Source organism: Arachis stenosperma, chromosome 7 (assembly GCF_014773155.1).
Source record: "Arachis stenosperma cultivar V10309 chromosome 7, arast.V10309.gnm1.PFL2, whole genome shotgun sequence".
In the NCBI taxonomy this organism is placed as follows: domain Eukaryota; kingdom Viridiplantae; phylum Streptophyta; class Magnoliopsida; order Fabales; family Fabaceae; genus Arachis; species Arachis stenosperma.
Window position 1 is genome coordinate 35,534,162 of NC_080383.1, and position 17,915 is coordinate 35,552,076.

General features: G+C 40.5%; 1 non-coding gene across 1 annotated transcript; it reads right to left on the bottom strand.

Moving 5' to 3' along the window:
- Nucleotides 1-10,076: 10,076 nt before the first annotated feature.
- Nucleotides 10,077-10,184, bottom strand: LOC130942982 (small nucleolar RNA R71). The gene has a single exon (XR_009071523.1). It is a non-coding gene; the product is annotated as a small nucleolar RNA R71 (small nucleolar RNA).
- Between the last annotated feature and the right edge of the window lie 7,731 nt (nucleotides 10,185-17,915).

Consider the following 17,915-nt stretch of genomic DNA (forward strand, 5'->3'; position numbering starts at 1 on the left):
TAATTATCTAGTTAGCCGCACTTTTCCTCCACACTTTACTAAGCACCAAAGAGACAAGCTGAAAAGCGAGTCTAAATATTATATATGGGATGACCCATATTTATGGAGATGTGGCGCTGACCAAATAATTAGAAGATGTGTGCCTCAATCAGAATTCTAGTCCATTTTAGAGGCCTGTCACTCATCTGAGAGTGGAGGACATTTTGGCCCTCAAAGAACAGCTAGAAAAATCTTAGACTGTGGATTCTGGTGGCCCACCCTTTTTAAAGACGCTGCTGAATTTTGTAAATCTTGACCCCCATGCCAAAGGTTTGGCAATATATCCCAGAGGAATGAAATGCCTCAACAAACTATGCTTTTCTGTGAAATTTTTGATGTCTGGGACATTGACTTCATGGGTCTATTTCCAAATTCTAATGGCCACCTCTATATATTGTTAGCTGTAGACTATGTTTCTAAATGGGTGGAAGCAATTCCTACCCGTACTGATGATGCTAACACTGTTGTTTTCTTTGTTAGAAACCACATTATTTGTCGCTTTGGATCACCACGAGCAATCGTGAGCGATCAAGGCACCCATTTTTGTAACAGGAGACTAACAGGATTACTGAAGAAGCATGGGATCATTCATAAAATTGTAACAGCCTACCATCCTCAGACTAATGGGCAAGTCGAGGTGTCTAACAGAGAGATAAAGCGCATCTTACAGAAGATAGTCAAACCTCATAGAAGAGACTGGAGCACCAGACTACAAGATGCACTCTGGGCATATAGAACAGCATACAAGACACCCATTGGGATGAGTCCTTTCCACTTAGTCTACGGAAAGGCTTGTCACCTTCCAGTTGAGGTGGAGCACAAAGCTTTTTGGGCAGTAAATGAATGCAATATGGGATTTGAGAAAGCCGAAGCTGAAAGGAAGTTGCAACTGCAAGAATTGGAGAGCCTTCGCCTAGAAGCTTATGAGAACTCAAGACTGTACAAGGAGAAAATGAATGCAGTATATGATTAACACATCAAGAGAAAGGAGTTCCAACCTGAGGATTTGGTCCTTCTTTACAACTCTAGATTGAGGCTCATGCCAGGCAAACTGCGATCAAGGTGGGAAGGTCCATATAGAGTCGAGAAGGCTGAACCGTACGGAGTCTTCCATCTAAGTCACTCTTCAAGCTCTGAACTCCTCAAGGTTAATGGACATCATTTGAATCTCTACCATGGTGAGAAGGCGACGAAAAACAAGGAGTTAGAGATCTTCCTCCTGGAGGATCCACTTGCAACTGAAAACTGAGCTACTGAAGCGTCCAACTTAAGGACGTTAAAGCAAAGTGCTAGGTGGGAGACAACCCACCATGGTATGATCGTTCCTTTTCTTCTCCTTATCTTTCCTCATCTATAACTCTTCTCCATACTACTACCTCTATCTTGCACCTCATCTGCATACTGCATTTGCATAAAAAAAATTCACGCGACGCGACCGCATCATTGACGCGTCCGCGTCGCAGGTGGATCCGAGAATATAAGAATTGAACAGAGAGTCACGCGAGAGCGTGGCTGGAGGCGTGCCTTTGGCATAAATCATCACACGCGACCGCGTCGCTGACGCATCCGCGTCATATGCAAAAATTAGCCTCCCACGCATCCGCATCACTCACGCGGCCGCGTGCCCCGGAATTCGACGTAAAATGGGTGCACGACCGAAAGTTGTGCTAGAGTGGTGATAGATCAGTGCTGAACGCACATTCTTCCCACGTGGACGCATGGCTTACGCATCCACGTCATATCCTTCGCATGGCTGACCCACGTGATCGCGTCACCCAACATTTGGCAAAAATAAAAATTCGAACAGAGAGTTGTGTGCGCGCGAGGCTGCCCTCGCGCCAGTAGCATAACATGTGTCACGCGTCCGCGTGACCGACGCTTCCGCGTCGATTCATTTAATACGCATTCGCGCGAACGCGTCACTCACGCGTCCGCGTCGCTTGCGCCGCACAGCTTATCCTAAATTGCCAAATATCTTATCTTTCTCTTCCCCAAATCCTACTTTTTCTTTTCCCTTCCTATTTCTTTCTTCCCTTTTCTTCCTTCTTTCCTCATTCTCACTTTCTACTTTTTCTCTCCCTCATCACCATTATCAAGGTTTTTCTTTTCTTCTTCCCTCCTCACTTTTCTATTCTTCTTCTTTATTTATGTTTTCTTCTTCCCTTCTCTTTCTTTTTACTTTCATTGCATATGTTTTCTTTTTCTTTCTTTTTTATTGGTGTTGGAAATTTATTTGTTCATTGTGGATTGTTGCAAAATTGTTTGGCAATTATATTTTTTAAAGGGTTGCTTGCATGTTCAATTTATTATTTTTATTGGATTAGTTATCATGCATGCTATGTGTTTGTGAATAAGCCCATATGCCATTGTGCACTTTTCTACATTATTCTATTCTACTATTCAATGCATGTTTTTTACAAATTTCCTTTACTATTTTATTAATTGAATTTAATTGCCAATACAAACGTGATAGTTTGTTACGAAGTGATGCTTGATCTATGCTACTCATGCCCTTGCCGGCATGCCAATAAACATCTTGCATCTACTTCCCTATCGTGCACTTGTTCTATTCCCTTTATTGATCTTTTCACATGTTGTCATGACCATGTGTTTATTTCATTCATCTTTACCATGCACTGATTATCACTCACTCAATCCTCTTCCTTGCTTTATCTCTTTGGATTTAACTTACTTTCTCTTCCCTTTTTCTGAATGGCCACCAAGAAAGGCAAAGAGAAAGCTACCCCTAAACCCACAGCAAGGAAAAGAACGAAGAAAGCATTAGTGGCAGAGCCTTCTTCAACTGTAGTCAAGCCCTCAACAAAAAGAATTAAAAGGATTATCAAGGTTGATGAAAAGGAGATAGCCTTCCCAGCAAAGGACACTGCACGATTTCCAAATCGCTATTGTGAGCAGATATTCCCTATTCTGGCAGCTCGAAATTACAACAATGAACACCTTCTTATCCTTCCGCCTCGTATTGCTGAATTTGTTGAACCACAAATTGCACAAAGACATTGGGGATTCTTACAGAGACAGCCACGACAGGTTAATCTTTCTTGGGTTGTTGAGTTCTACTCCAACTTCCACCTGCCGACTCTACAGTCTGTTTATTTACACCAGAAGCAAGTTCCCATCACAGAAGAGGCCATTCAGCAAGCCTTAGATCTCCCTCTGCTCCAGAAGGATTGGACGCTTTTCAGAAAGCCGCCATCAAACACCAGGCGTACACCTTTGATTGGGACGCTGTTCTCAGAGTTATCGCTTAACCTGGCCGCAAATGGATCTTCGGATACCATCGTTCCTGTCCTAAGGGAATCTCGGCTTCCGCACTTACCTTAGAGGCTCACGTATGGGCACAGATTATGTCACATTACGTCTTCTCGAGTACTCATGAGTCCTCCTTCACAGCAGACATGGCCGTTCTACTATGGTGCATCCTCACAGACCAGCCCCTTAATTTACCGAGACATATCCGGAATGCTATGGAACATGTGCAGATCGCGGGCAACCTACCCAAATACTGAAGCGGTTGGACCAACTAGAAAGAAAGCAAAGCTCTGAGAGCGCCGTACCCACAGCCGTTTCAAATACCTCAATGAGCTACTTACAGGAAATCACAGACCCCATGATGACTCAGACACTCCAGACTCCACTTCTTTCACCAGCACAGGGAGCCACGATGATCCCGACTGTGGAGACACTGCCACCAGCCCACCACTGTTCATGACAGATGGCACCGAGGACAGTGCAAATCCCTAAGTGTGGGGAGGTCGGTCAGTACCTGACTTCCGGAGGTAATTTTTCTTCCCTAAACACCAATAAATTAGGATATTTAGTTAGTTTTTCTTTCTTTTGTAGAATAGGATAAATTACATAGTAATAGATTAGTTACATGCATGTTCTACTTGATTGAAAAGACAATAAGTTTCTTCTAAAACTCTATCTTTGGAACAAAATTTCACTAATTTTAATTAAAACTCTTATGTTAAATTTGCTTGAAGTTGTATTTGGATTATGAATTTTAAAGCTAAAAAAACACACAACCTGTGAGAATTGAGCCTTTATGCATGGTTACATTATTTAACCATATTTGTTTTATTCTTGTGAGTTTACTTCTCTATGACTGTAACCTATATTTTTGTTCCATCTTATATGTCTAATGTTTAATATATTTATATGCTGCATATGATTGAGGCCATTAATTGTTTAGCTCACTTATCCAAATTAAGCCTACCCTTTCAATTACCTTTGTTAGCCACTTTGAGCCTTTAAATCCCATTTGTTCTATAATCTACCACATTACTAGCCTTAAGCGGAAAAATAATTATATACCCCAATTTGAATCTTTGATTAGCTTGAGATAGAATTGTGTGTCCTAATTAAGTATGGGAAATTGTGGGAACAAAGGATATTAAGGGGACATGTCATGATAATATAATGGGAATTTGGACACCTACTCATGTGAAACTACAAGAACAAAAAAAATCTATGTACATTGATAAGCTATGTTGATTTTGAAAAAAAAATAATAATAATAATAAGGGGACAAAATTGTCCCAATGTTGAGTTAAGAATTCAAAGGTCAATGCATGTATGATAGAATTAAAATAAACAGTTGATACATGAGTGTGGAATGTGAAGAGAGAATTCTGGGTAGCTAGGTATGAACTCCATAGTTATACAAAATATATAGGTTATGTTAGAGTTTGAGTTAATTAAAGATTCAATTTATAAGCTCACTTAACCATATATGTATCCTTACCCTTACCTTGGCCCCATTACAACCCTGAAAAGACATCATCATGTTGCATAGGTATATTAAATGTTGTTGATTGGTTAGGAGAAGAACAAAACTTAGGGAGCATGATTAGAGAAGGATAGAGTGATTACCCTATACACTGGAGAGATTAGAAGATACATACATCATCAGTGAGGGTTCAATGCTTAAAATTTTATGTTCCCTGCTTTCATGAGCTACCTTCTTGCATTTTTATTTGTTCTTACTGAATGAGAATTGAATTAGTAAAACTTGATTTGTAATTGTTTGAAGAACTTATTTATTCTTGATCAAGTGGACAAGAATCATATAGTTGTATTCACATGTATAGGTTGCATTGCATTGCATGAGTTTTACATGTTCCTACTCATTTATTTTATCTCCTTCAACTAAACATGAGGACATGCTAATATTTATGTGTGGGGAGGTTGATAAACCACTATTTTATGGTTTATAATGTGTTTAATTGTGTGGTTTTATCATGGTCTTTACCCACTTATTCATATGATTAACATGCATTTATATTTCCTTCCTAAAATTGTTACATGATTGAAAACTTACTTCCTGGAGACCCTTTAATTAGGTATTTTAATCTCCCTTTATTCCATTCGATGCAGTGATCCGTGTGTTAAGTGTTTCAGACTTTATAGGGCATGAATGAATGAGAGATTGGGAAGGAAGCTTGCAGAAAATGGAAGGAATACAAGAAATTGAGGAGATGACCAGCGAGAAGCGACGCGTACGCATCAGCAACGCAACCGCGCGGAAGAGAGGAATTCGCAATGACGCGGCCGCATGAGTGACGCGAACGCGCGGATTGGAAAAGCAGAAGCGACGCGGAGGCATAGACGATGCGCCCACATGGAAAAGAAAAACGCATAAGGACGCGTCCACGTGAATGACTCGTCCGCGTGACGTGCGCGATCTGCAGAATTTCAAAAGTCACTGGCAGAGTTTCTAGGCCGGATTTCAACCCAGTTTTTGGCCCGGAATTACAGACTAGAGTCAAGAAACATGCAGAAACGAGAGACACAATTCATTCTGCATAATTTTTAGTTTTAGATCTGGATTTACTCCCCCTAGGTTTTTCACTCACTTGAGCATTCATAATTAGCATTGGAAGATTTTGGCTTTACCTTTTGAGAAGAGTCTACCTCCGGTACTAGTCAACTTATTTTGTTATTTACTTTTTATATTTATTCTTCCATATTTTTAATCCCTCTAGAGTTGACTTTGGCTTATTTTTACAAGTTATTAATATAGACTATTTTTATTTTCAAGTAATCCTTTCATTATTGTTTATCATGTCTTCTTTTATTTTCACCATTAATTCTGTGAATTTTATAATTATGATGAGTGAGTAGTTCCATGACTTGATTGGGGATGATTGAAAGGAACCCTTGAGTTGAATGATGAGCGGATAATTTGTACGCTTTTTGGCATTGTTTTTAGTATGTTTTTAGTAGTTTTAGTTAGTTTTCAGTATACTTTTTATTATTTTTTAGTTAAAATTCACTTTTCTAGACTTTACTATGAGTTTGTGTGTTTTTCTGTGATTTCAGGTATTTTCTGGCTGAAATTGAGGGACCTGAGCAAAAATCTGATTCAGAGACAGAAAAGGACTGCAGATGCTGTTGGATTCTGACCTTCCTGCACTCGAAGTGGATTTTCTGGAGCCACAGAAGCCCAATTGGCGCGCTCTCAACGGCGTTGGAAAGTAGACATCCTGGGCTTTCCAGCAATATATGATAGTCCATACTTTGCCCAAGATTTGATGGCCCAAACCGGCGTTCAAAGTCACCTTCAGAATTCCCAGCGTTAAACGCCAGAACTGGCACCAAAATGGGAGTTAAACGCCCAAACTGGCATAAAAGCTGGCGTTTAACTCCAAGAAGAGTCTCTACACGAAAATGCTTCAATGCTCAACCCAAGCACACACCAAGTGGGCCCGGAAGTGGATTTTTATGTCATTTACTTATCTCTGTACACCCTAGGCTACTAGTTCTCTATATATAGGACATTTTACTATTGTATTTTCATCTTGAGATCTTTGAATCTTTTGATCACTGGGAGGCTGGCCTCACGGCCATGCCTAGACCTTGTTCTTATGTATTTTCAATGGTGGAGTTTCTACACACCATTGATTAAGGTGTGGAGCTCTGCTGTACCTCGAGTATTAATGCAATTACTATTGTTCTTCTATTCAATTCCGCTTGTTCTTATTCCAAGATATCACTTGTTCTTCAACTTGATGAATGTGATGATCCGTGACACTCATCATCATTCTCACCTATGAACGTGTGACTGATAACCACCTCCGTTCTACCTTAGATTGGGTGAATATCTCTTGGATTCCTGATACACGATGCATGGTTGATCGCCTGACAACCGAGCGCTCGCCTGACAAACGAGCCAGCCATTCCGTGAGATCAGAGTCTTCATGGTATAGGCAAGAACTGATGGTGGCATTCAAGAGAATCCGGAAGGTCTAACCTTGTCTGTGGTATTCTGAGTAGGATTCAATGATTGAATGACTGTGACGTGCTTCAAACTCCTGAGGGCGGGGCGTTAGTGACAGACGCAAAAGAATCACTGGATTCTATTCCGGCCTTATCGAGAACCGACAGATGGATAGCCGTGCCGTGACAGGGTGCGTTGAACATTTCCACTGAGAGGATGGGATGTAGCCACTGACAACGGTGAAACCCTTGCATAAGCTTGCCATGGAAAGGAGTAAGAAGGATTGGATGAAGACAGTAGGAAAGCAGAGAGACGGAAGGGACCAAGCATCTCCATTCGCTTATCTGAAGCTCTTACCAATGAATTGCATAAGTATCTCTATCTTTATCTTTATGTTTTAGTCATATATCATCTATACCCATTTGAGTCCGCCTGACTAAGATTTACAAGGTGACCATAGCTTGCTTCATACCAACAATCTCCGTGGGATCGACCCTTACTCGCGTAAGGTTTATTACTTGGACGACCCAGTGCACTTGCTGGTTAGTTGTGCGGAGTTGTGATAGAGAGTTGAGTTTGCAATGAGCGTACCATGTTGATGGCGCCATTGATGATCACAATTTCGCCCACCAAGTTTTTGGCGCCGTTGCCGGGGATTGTTCGAGTATGGACAACTGACGGTTCATCTTGTTGCTTAGATTAGGTATTTATTTTCAGAGTTCTTAAGAATGAATTCTAGTGTTTCAAGGTGATGTTATTATCATCACCAAGGCTGATTGATTATCATCAATTTAGCTCTTGAATGCAATGTCCTGCTGAAGCTTGGCTAGCCATGTCTAATTCCTTTAGACTAAAGCTTTAGACTAACATTGCATGATTCCTGGAATTCTCATTAAGAATTTTGATACCTTTATTTTCTTTTCCACTTAATTTTCAAAAAATCCAAAAAAAAAATTTACAAAATCATAAAAAACCAAAAAAATATTGTATGTTTCTTGTTGAGTCTAGTGTCTCATTTTAAGTTTGGTGTCAATTGCATGTTTCTGTTCTTCTTGCATTTTTCGAATTCATGCATGTGTATTCATTAATCTTCAAGTTGTTCTTGATGATTTCCTTGTTTTGATCTTTGAATTCTCTTGACTTGAGTGTTTTGTTGTTTCTCATATGCATTCTCATTTTGTTAGTGTCAGTAGTATACAAACTGCTAAGTTTGGTGTCTTGCATGCATTGTTATTTGATTTTAGTTGCATTTTGATTATTCCTCATTATTAAAAATCCAAAAATATTTTTAATTTGTGTCTTTTCAAGTCAATAATACAGAGAATTGAAGATTCAGAACATACTGCAGAGGAATTATATAGAAAAAGCTGGACGTTCAAAACGCCCAGTGAAGAAGGACAGACTGGCGTTTAAACGCCAGCCAGGGTGCCTGGTTGGGCGTTTAACGCCCAAGAAGGTAGTGCATTAAGCATTAAACGCCAGAATGTGCACCATTCTGGGCGTTTAACGCCAGGATGTCACAAGAGGGAAGATTCTGTTTTTAATGCAAATTTTTTTTCAAGTTTTCAAAGTTTTTCAAAATCAAATCTTTTTCAAATCAAATCTTTTCAATCAAATGTTTTCAAAATCAATTTCTTTCCTTTTTCAAAGATACTTGCTATCAATTAATGATTTGATTCAACATTTCAAGTATGTTGCCTTTTCTGTTGAGAAAGGTTTAATGTTTGAATCATATCTTTTCTTGTTAGGCAAGTCATTTTTTTCTAAAAACAAATCTTTTTAAAATTGTTTTCAAATCATATCTTTTCAATCATATCTTTTTAAAAACATAACTTTTCAATCATATCTTTTTAATCACATCAAAATAGTTTTCAATCATATCTTTTTAAATTCTAATTTCAAAATCTTTTTCAAAAATTTCTTGATTTCTTTCCCACTCTTGGTTTTCGAAAATCAATTAAAGTTTTTCAAAATGTTTTTAAAATCTTCCCACTCTTGGTTTTCGAAAATCAATTAAAGTTTTTCAAAATGTTTTTAAAATCTTTTTAACTTAATTTTCGAAATTTCTTCCCCTCTTCTCACATCCTTCTATTTATGGAGTACCACTCCTCCTCAATGCACAATTCGAACTCTATCTGACTAAGTTCGAATTCTTCTACCTCTTCCTTCTATTTTTCTTTTTCTCTAACACCTCAAGGAATCTCTATACTGTGACATAGAGGATTCCATATTTTCTTGTTCTCCTCTCTTTCATATGAGCAGGAACAAAGACAAAGGCATTCTTGTTGAAGCTGACCCTGAACCTGAGAGGACCTTGAAGCAAAAGCTAAGAGAAGCTAAGGCACAATTCTCTGTAGAGGACCTAACCGAAATCTTCAAAGAAGAAGAACACATGGCAGCCGAAAATAACAACAATGCCAACAATGCAAGGAAGGTGCTTGGTGACTTTACTGCACCTACTCCTGACTTCTATGGGAGAAGCATCTCTATCCCTGCCATTGGAGCAAACAACTTTGAGCTTAAGCCTCAATTAGTTTCTCTAATGCAACAGAATTGCAAGTTCCATGGACTTCCATTGGAAGATCCTCATCAGTTCTTAGCTGAATTCTTGCAAATCTGTGACACTGTCAAGACTAATGGGGTTGACCCTGAGGTCTACAGACTTATGCTATTCCCTTTTGCTGTAAGAGACAGAGCTAGAATATGGTTGGACTTACAACCTAAAGACAGCCTGAACTCTTGGGAAAAGCTAGTCAATGCCTTCTTGGCAAAGTTTTTTCCACCTCAAAAATTGAGTAAGCTTAGAGTGGAAGTCCAAACCTTCAGACAGAAGGATGGAGAATCCCTCTATGAAGCTTGGGAAAGATACAAACAATTGACCAGAAAGTGTCCATCTGATATGCTTTCTGAATGGAGCATCATAGGTATTTTCTATGATGGTCTCTCTGAACTATCCAAGATGTCTTTGGATAGCTCTGCTGGAGGATCTCTTCATCTGAAGAAGACGCCTACAGAAGCTCAAGAACTAATTGAAATGGTTGCAAATAACCAATTCATGTACACTTCTGAAAGGAATCCTGTGAACAATGGGACAAATCAGAAGAAAGGAGTTCTTGAGATTGATACTCTGAATGCCATTCTGGCTCAGAACAAGATATTGACTTAACAAGTCAATTTGATTTCTCAAAGTCTGTCTGGAATGCAAAATGCACCAAGCAGTACTAAGGATGCTTCATCTGAAGAAGAAGCTTATGATCCTGAGAACCCTTCAATGGAAGAGGTGAATTACCTAGGAGAACCCTATGGAAACACCTATAATTCTTCATGGAGAAATCATCCAAATTTCTCATGGAAGGATCAACAGAGACCTCAACAAGGTTTCAATAACAATAATGGTGGAAGAAACAGGTTTAGCAATGGCAAGCCTTTTCCATCATCTTCTCAGCAACAGACAGAGAATTCTAAGCAGAGCCACTCTGACTTAGCAACCATGGTCTCTGATCTAATCAAAACCACTCAAAGTTTCATGACTGAAACAAGGTCCTCCATTAGGAATTTGGAGGCACAAGTGGGACAGCTGAGTAAGAAAATTACTGAACTCCCTCCTAGCACTCTTCCAAGCAATACAGAAGAAAATTCAAAAGGAGAGTGCAAGGCCATCAACATGGCCGAATTTGGAGAGGAAGGAGAGGCAGTGAACGCCACTGAGGAAGACCTCAATAGACGTCCACTGGCCTCCAATGAGTTCCCCAATGAGGAACCATGGGAATCTGAGGCTCAAAATGAGACCATAGAGATTCCATTGGACTTACTTCTGCCTTTCATGAGCTCTGATGAGTATTCCTCCTCTGAAGAGGATGAGTATGTCACTGAAGAGCAAGTTGCTAAATACCTTGGAGCAATCATGAAGCTGAATGACAAGTTATTTGGAAATGAGGCTTGGGAGAACAAACCTACTTTGCTCACCAAAGAACTGGATGACTTGTCTAGGCAGAAATTACCTCAAAAGAGACAAGATCATGGGAAGTTTTCCATACCTTGTACCATAGGCACCATGACCTTCAAGAAGGCTCTGTGTGACTTAGGGTCAAGTGTAAACCTCATGCCTCTCTCTGTAATGGAGAAGCTAGGGATCTTTGAGGTACAAGCTGCAGAAATCTCACTAGAGATGGCAGACAACTCAAGGAAACAAGCTCATGGACTTGTAGAAGATGTTTTGGTGAAAGTTGAAGACCATTACATCCCTACTGATTTCATAGTCCTAGAGACTGGGAAGTGCATGGATGAATCCATCATCCTTGGCAGACCCTTCCTTGCCACAGCAAAGGCTGTGATTGATGTTGATAGAGGTGAACTGATCATTCAAGTGAATGAGGAATCCTTTGTGTTTAAGGCTCAAGGATATCCCTCTGTCACCATGGAGAGGAAGCATGAAGAGCTTCTCTCAAAACAGAGTCAAACAGAGTCCCCACAGTCAAACTCTAAGTTTGGTGTTGGGAGGCCACAACCAAACTCTAAGTTTGGTGTTGAACCCCCACATTCAAACTCTAAGTTTGGTGTTGGGAGATTTCAACATTGCTCTGAGCATTTGTGGGGCTCCATGAGAGCCCACTGTCAAGCTACTGACATTAAAGAAGCGCTTGTTGGGAGGCAACCCAATCTTACTATATTTTATCTATTTTCCTTTGTTATTTTATTATTTTTTTTTGTAGGTTGATGATCATGAGAAGTCACAAAAACAATGGAAAAAGCAAAAATAGAATGAAAAATAGAAAGAAAAACAGCACACCCTGGAGGAGGATGTTGCTGGCGTTTAAACGCCAGTAAGGCTAGCAGTTGGGCGTTTAACGCCCAGTCTGGCACCATTCTGGGCGTTTAACGCCAGAAAGGGGCACCAGACTGGCGTTAAACGCCAGAAAAGGGCAATCACTTGGCGTTAAACGCCAGAAATGGGCACCAGCCCGGCGTTTAACGCCAGAATTGGCTCAAAATGCGTTTTTGCATGCCATTTGGTGCAGGGATGACTTTTCCTTGACACCTCAGGATCTGTGGACCCCACAGGATCCCCACCAACCCCACCACTCTCTCTCTTCTTCACCCATTCACCAATCACCTCAACACCTCTTCCCCAAAAACCCTTCACCTATCAAATCCCATCTTTCTCTTCACCACTCACATCCATCCTTCATAAAACCCCACCTACCTCACCCTTCAAATTCAAACCACTTTCCCTCCCAAACCCACCCATACATGACCGAACCATGAGCCCCCCTCTCCTATATAAACCCTTCTTCACTCCTTCACTTTCACACAACCTAAAACACCACTTCTCCCCCTCTTTGGCCGAACACAAAGCCATTCCCTTCTTCCTCATTTCTTCTTCTTCTACTCTCTTCTTTCTTCTTTTGCTCAAGGACGAGCAAACCTTCTAAGTTTGGTGTGGTAAAAGCATTGCTTTTTGTTTTTCCATAACCATTTATGGCATCTAAGGCCGGAGAAACCTCTAGAAAGAGGAAAGGGAAGGCAAAAGCTTCCACCTCCGAGTCATGGGAGATGGAGAGATTCATCTCAAGGGTGCATCAAGACCACTTCTATGAAGTTATGGCCTTGAAGAAGGTGATCCCCGAGGTCCCTTTTTCACTCAAAAAGAGTGAATATCCGGAGATCCGACATGAAATTCGAAAAAGAAGTTGGGAAGTTCTCACCAACCCCATTCAACAAGTCGGAATCTTAATGAAAAAGAAGTTGGGAAGTTTCACCAACCCCATTCAACAAGTCGGAATCTAATGGTTCAAGAGTTCTATGCCAATGCTGGATCACCAAGAGCCATGATCAAAGTGTGAACCCGGATCCAAAGAATTGGCTTACTATGGTTCGGGGGAAATACTTGGATTTTAGTCGGAAAATGTAAGGTTGGCATTCAACTTGCCTATGATGCAAGGAGATGAACATCCTTACACAAGAAGGGTCAACTTTGATCAAAGGTTGGACCAAGTCCTCACTGACATTTGTGAAGAGGGCGCCCAATGGAAGAGAGATTCAAGAGGGAAGCCGGTTCAATTGAGAAGGCATGACCTCAAACCCGTGGCTAGAGGATGGTTGGAGTTTATCCAACGCTCAATCATTCCCACTAGCAACCGGTCCGAAGTTACTCTAGACCGGGCCATCATGATTCATAGCATCATGATTGGAGAAGAAGTGGAAGTTCATGAGGTTATAGCCCAAGAACTCTATAAGGTGGCGGACAAGTCCTCTACCTTAGCAAGGTTAGCCTTTCCTCATCTCATTTGTCACCTCTGTTATTCAGTAGGAGTTGACATAGAGGGAGACATCCTCATTGATGAGGACAAGCCCATCACTAAGAAAAGGATGGAGCAAACAAGAGACCCCTCTCATCATGAGATCCCTGAGATGCCTCAAGGGATGCACTTTCCTCCACAAGACTATTGGGAGCAAATTAACACCTCCCTAGGAGAATTGAGCTCCAACATGGGACAACTAAGGGTGGAGCATCAAGAATATTCCATCCTCCTCCATGAAATTAGAGAAGATCAAAGAATCATGAGAGAGGAGCAACAAAGACAAGGAAGAGACATTGAGGAGCTCAAGCACTCCATAAGATCTTCAAGAGGAAGAACAAGCCGCCATCACTGAGGTGGACCCGTTCTTTGATCTCCTTGTTCTTTATTTTCCTGTTTTTTCGAAAATTTATGCTTTATGTTTGTCCATGTTTGTGTCTTATGATCATTAGTATCTTAGTGTCTATGCCTTAAAGTTATGAATGTCCTATGAATCCATCACCTTTCTTAAATTAACAATGTTCTTAATTGAAAAGGAGAAGAATTGCATGAATTTTGAATTTTATAACAGATTAATTATTTTGATGAGGTGGCAACACTTTTGTTTTCTGAATGTATGCTTAAACAGTGCATATGTCTTTTGAATTTGTGGTTCATGAATGTTGGCTCTTGAAAGAATGATGAAAAAGGAGACATGTTACTGAGGATCTGAAAAATCATAAAAATGATTCTTGAAGCAAGAAAAAGCAGTGAATATAAAAAAAACGAAAAAAAGGGAGAAAGAGAAAAAGAAAGAAAAAGAAAGAAATAAAGTTGTGATCCAAGACAAAAAGAGTGTGCTTAAGAACCCTGGACACCTCTAATTGGGGACTCTAGCAAAGCTGAGTCACAATCTGAAAAGGTTCACCCAATTATGTGTCTGTGGCATGTATGTATCCGGTGGTAATACTGGAAGACAGAGTGCTTTGGGCCACGGCCAAGACTCATGAAGTAGCTGTGTTCAAGAATCATCATACTTAACTAGGAGAATCAATAACACTATCTGGATTCTGAGTTCCTAAAGAAGCCAATCATTCTGAATTTCAAAGGATAAAGTGAGATGCCAAAACTATTCAGAGGCAAAAAGCTAAAAGCCCCGCTCATCTAATTAATACTGATCTTCATAGATGTTTTTGGAGTTCATTGCATATTCTCTTCTTTTTATCTTATTTGATTTTCAGTTGCTTGAGGACAAGCAACAATTTAAGTTTGGTGTTGTGATGAGCGGATAATTTGTACGCTTTTTGGCATTGTTTTTAGTATGTTTTTAGTAGTTTTAGTTAGTTTTCAGTATACTTTTTATTAGTTTTTAGTTAAAATTCACTTTTCTGGACTTTACTATGAGTTTGTGTGTTTTTCTGTGATTTCAGGTATTTTCTGGCTGAAATTGAGGGACCTGAGCAAAAATCTGATTCAGAGACTGAAAAGGACTGCAGATGCTGTTAGATTCTGACCTCCCTGCACTCGAAGTGGATTTTCTGGAGCCACAGAAGCCCAATTGGCGCGCTCTCAACGGCGTTGGAAAGTAGACATCCTGGGCTTTCCAGCAATATATGATAGTCTATACTTTGCCCAAGATTTGATGGCTCAAACCGGCGTTCAAAGTCACCTTCAGAATTCCCAGCGTTAAACGCCGGAACTGGCACCAAAATGGGAGTTAAACGCCCAAACTGGCATAAAAGCTGGCGTTTAACTCCAAGAAGAGTCTCTACACGAAAATGCTTCAATGCTCAACCCAAGCACACACCAAGTGGGCCCGAAAGTGGATTTTTATGTCATTTACTCATCTCTGTACACCCTAGGCTACTAGTTCTCTATATATAGGACCTTTTACTATTGTATTTTCATCTTGAGATCTTTGAATCTTTTGATCACTGGGAGGCTGGCCTCACGGCCATGCCTAGACCTTGTTCTTATGTATTTTCAACGGTGGAGTTTCTACACACCATAGATTAAGGTGTGGAGCTCTGCTGTACCTCGAGTATTAATGCAATTACTATTGTTCTTCTATTCAATTCCGCTTGTTCTTATTCCAAGATATCACTTGTTCTTCAACTTGATGAATGTGATGATCCGTGACACTCATCATCATTCTCACCTATGAACGTGTGACTGACAACCACCTCCGTTCTACCTTAGATTGGGTGAATATCTCTTGGATTCCTGATACACGATGCATGGTTGATCGCCTAACAACCGAGCGCTCGCCTGACAAACGAGCCAGCCATTCCGTGAGATCAGAGTCTTCGTGGTATAGGCAAGAACTGATGGCGGCATTCAAGAGAATCCGGAAGGTCTAACCTTGTCTGTGGTATTCTGAGTAGGATTCAATGATTGAATGACTGTGACGTGCTTCAAATTCCTGAGGGCGGGGCGTTAGTGACAGACGCAAAAGAATCACTGGATTCTATTCCGGCCTGATCGAGAACCGACAGATGGATAGCCGTGCCGTGACAGGGTGCGTTGAACATTTCCACTGAGAGGATGGGAGGTAGCCACTGACAACGGTGAAACCCTTGCATAAGCTTGCCATGGAAAGGAGTAAGAAGGATTGGATGAAGACAGTAGGAAAGCAAAGAGACGGAAGGGACCAAGCATCTCCATTCGCTTATCTGTAGCTCTTACCAATGAATTGCATAAGTATCTCTATCTTTATCTTTATGTTTTAGTCATATATCATCTATACCCATTTGAGTCCGCCTGACTAAGATTTACAAGGTGACCATAGCTTGCTTCATACCAACAATCTCCGTGGGATCGACCCTTACTCGCGTAAGGTTTATTACTTGGACGACCCAGTGCACTTGCTGGTTAGTTGTGCGGAGTTGTGATAGAGAGTTGAGTTTGCAATGAGCGTACCATGTTGATGGCGCCATTGATGATCACAATTTCGCCCACCATTGAACTACTCAAGAGAGAAATTATAATTGGATTTATTGTTGAATCACCCTCTAATCATTAACTCTAGTCCTTCCCAAGGGAGAGGATTAGGACTTATGACTAGAAATAGATTTCCAACTTGCTTGACTTTCCTTTACCTAGTAGGGGTTAACTAAGCAGAATAACTTCCAATTATTAATTAATCTTGAGAGTATTTCAACAAGAATAGGGCTTCCAACTAATCTACCCCCAGTCAAGGATTTTATTTAAAATTAATTAAATTCTCTAATTTAAATTTCTGTTTATCAACTCAACCATTTTTGAAAACACCCGATTGATGAAATAGCACATCTCTCTGCAACTCGTTGGGAGACGTCCTAGGATTCATACTCCCAGTATTTTAATTTTCAATATTGAGACAACCCCTTTTAAATTGATAAGCGGATTTTTGGTTGGTTAAGGACTGTACTTGCATCGTATCCCTATTAATAAATTCTTAACTCGCCAATTTCCGCCACGTCAATTTTTAGCGCCGTTGCTAGGGAGTTGCAACAGTGCGCTAATTTATTGATTGGTATTTATTTTAATTGCAATTTTTCTTTTTATTCTGTTAGTATGAGCTGTACGTTTCTTTCGTTAAATGACGCGTTCACTTCCTGATCCAAGCTTGCCAGTATTTGACCCTGAGATTGAAAGAATTTTTTCACATATAAGGCAAGCTCGGCGTCGGTGACTCCTCTTTGAGGACGAACCTGAACCGGCATCTAAGAAAGAAACAAGCTCCCTCTCTACTGATCCAGTTCATTTACGTGCAGGTGACATGGCAGCACCCAGAAGAGTCACTATCCAGGAGGAAGGAGCCCCTGATTTTACGCTCCAACCATTCCAGGCACACCACCCAGCAGTAGCTGTAGCTTTTGAAATAAAGTCTTCACTACTCAACTTGATACCCAAGTTTCATGGCTTACCTGCTCAAGAGCCTATCAAGCATCTTAGGGATTTCCAGACTGTTTGTTCTACTGTTAAGCATGATGGCACTGATGAAATCTCCATTCTGTTGAAAGCCTTCCCATTTTCTCTGGAGGGAATGGCAAGAGAGTGGTACTACACTCAATCCGGAGCAACTGTTTCCAACTGGGATACACTTAGGAGAGAGTTTCTGGATAAATTCTTTTCCGCTAAAGTTGCCGATAAACTGAGGAAGGACATGTCTATGATCGTTCAAGATGAATCTGAGACCCTCTATGAATACTTGAAACGCTTCAATAATCTTCGAAAAGCATGCCACCATCATATGATTGACAAGATAGTGTTGCTCGGCTACTTTACACAAGGTTTAAAATCTCAAGATAGGACCACATTGGAAGGTGCTAGCAATGGTTCTATGAAAAAGTACAAGACTACGGAAGAAGCATGGC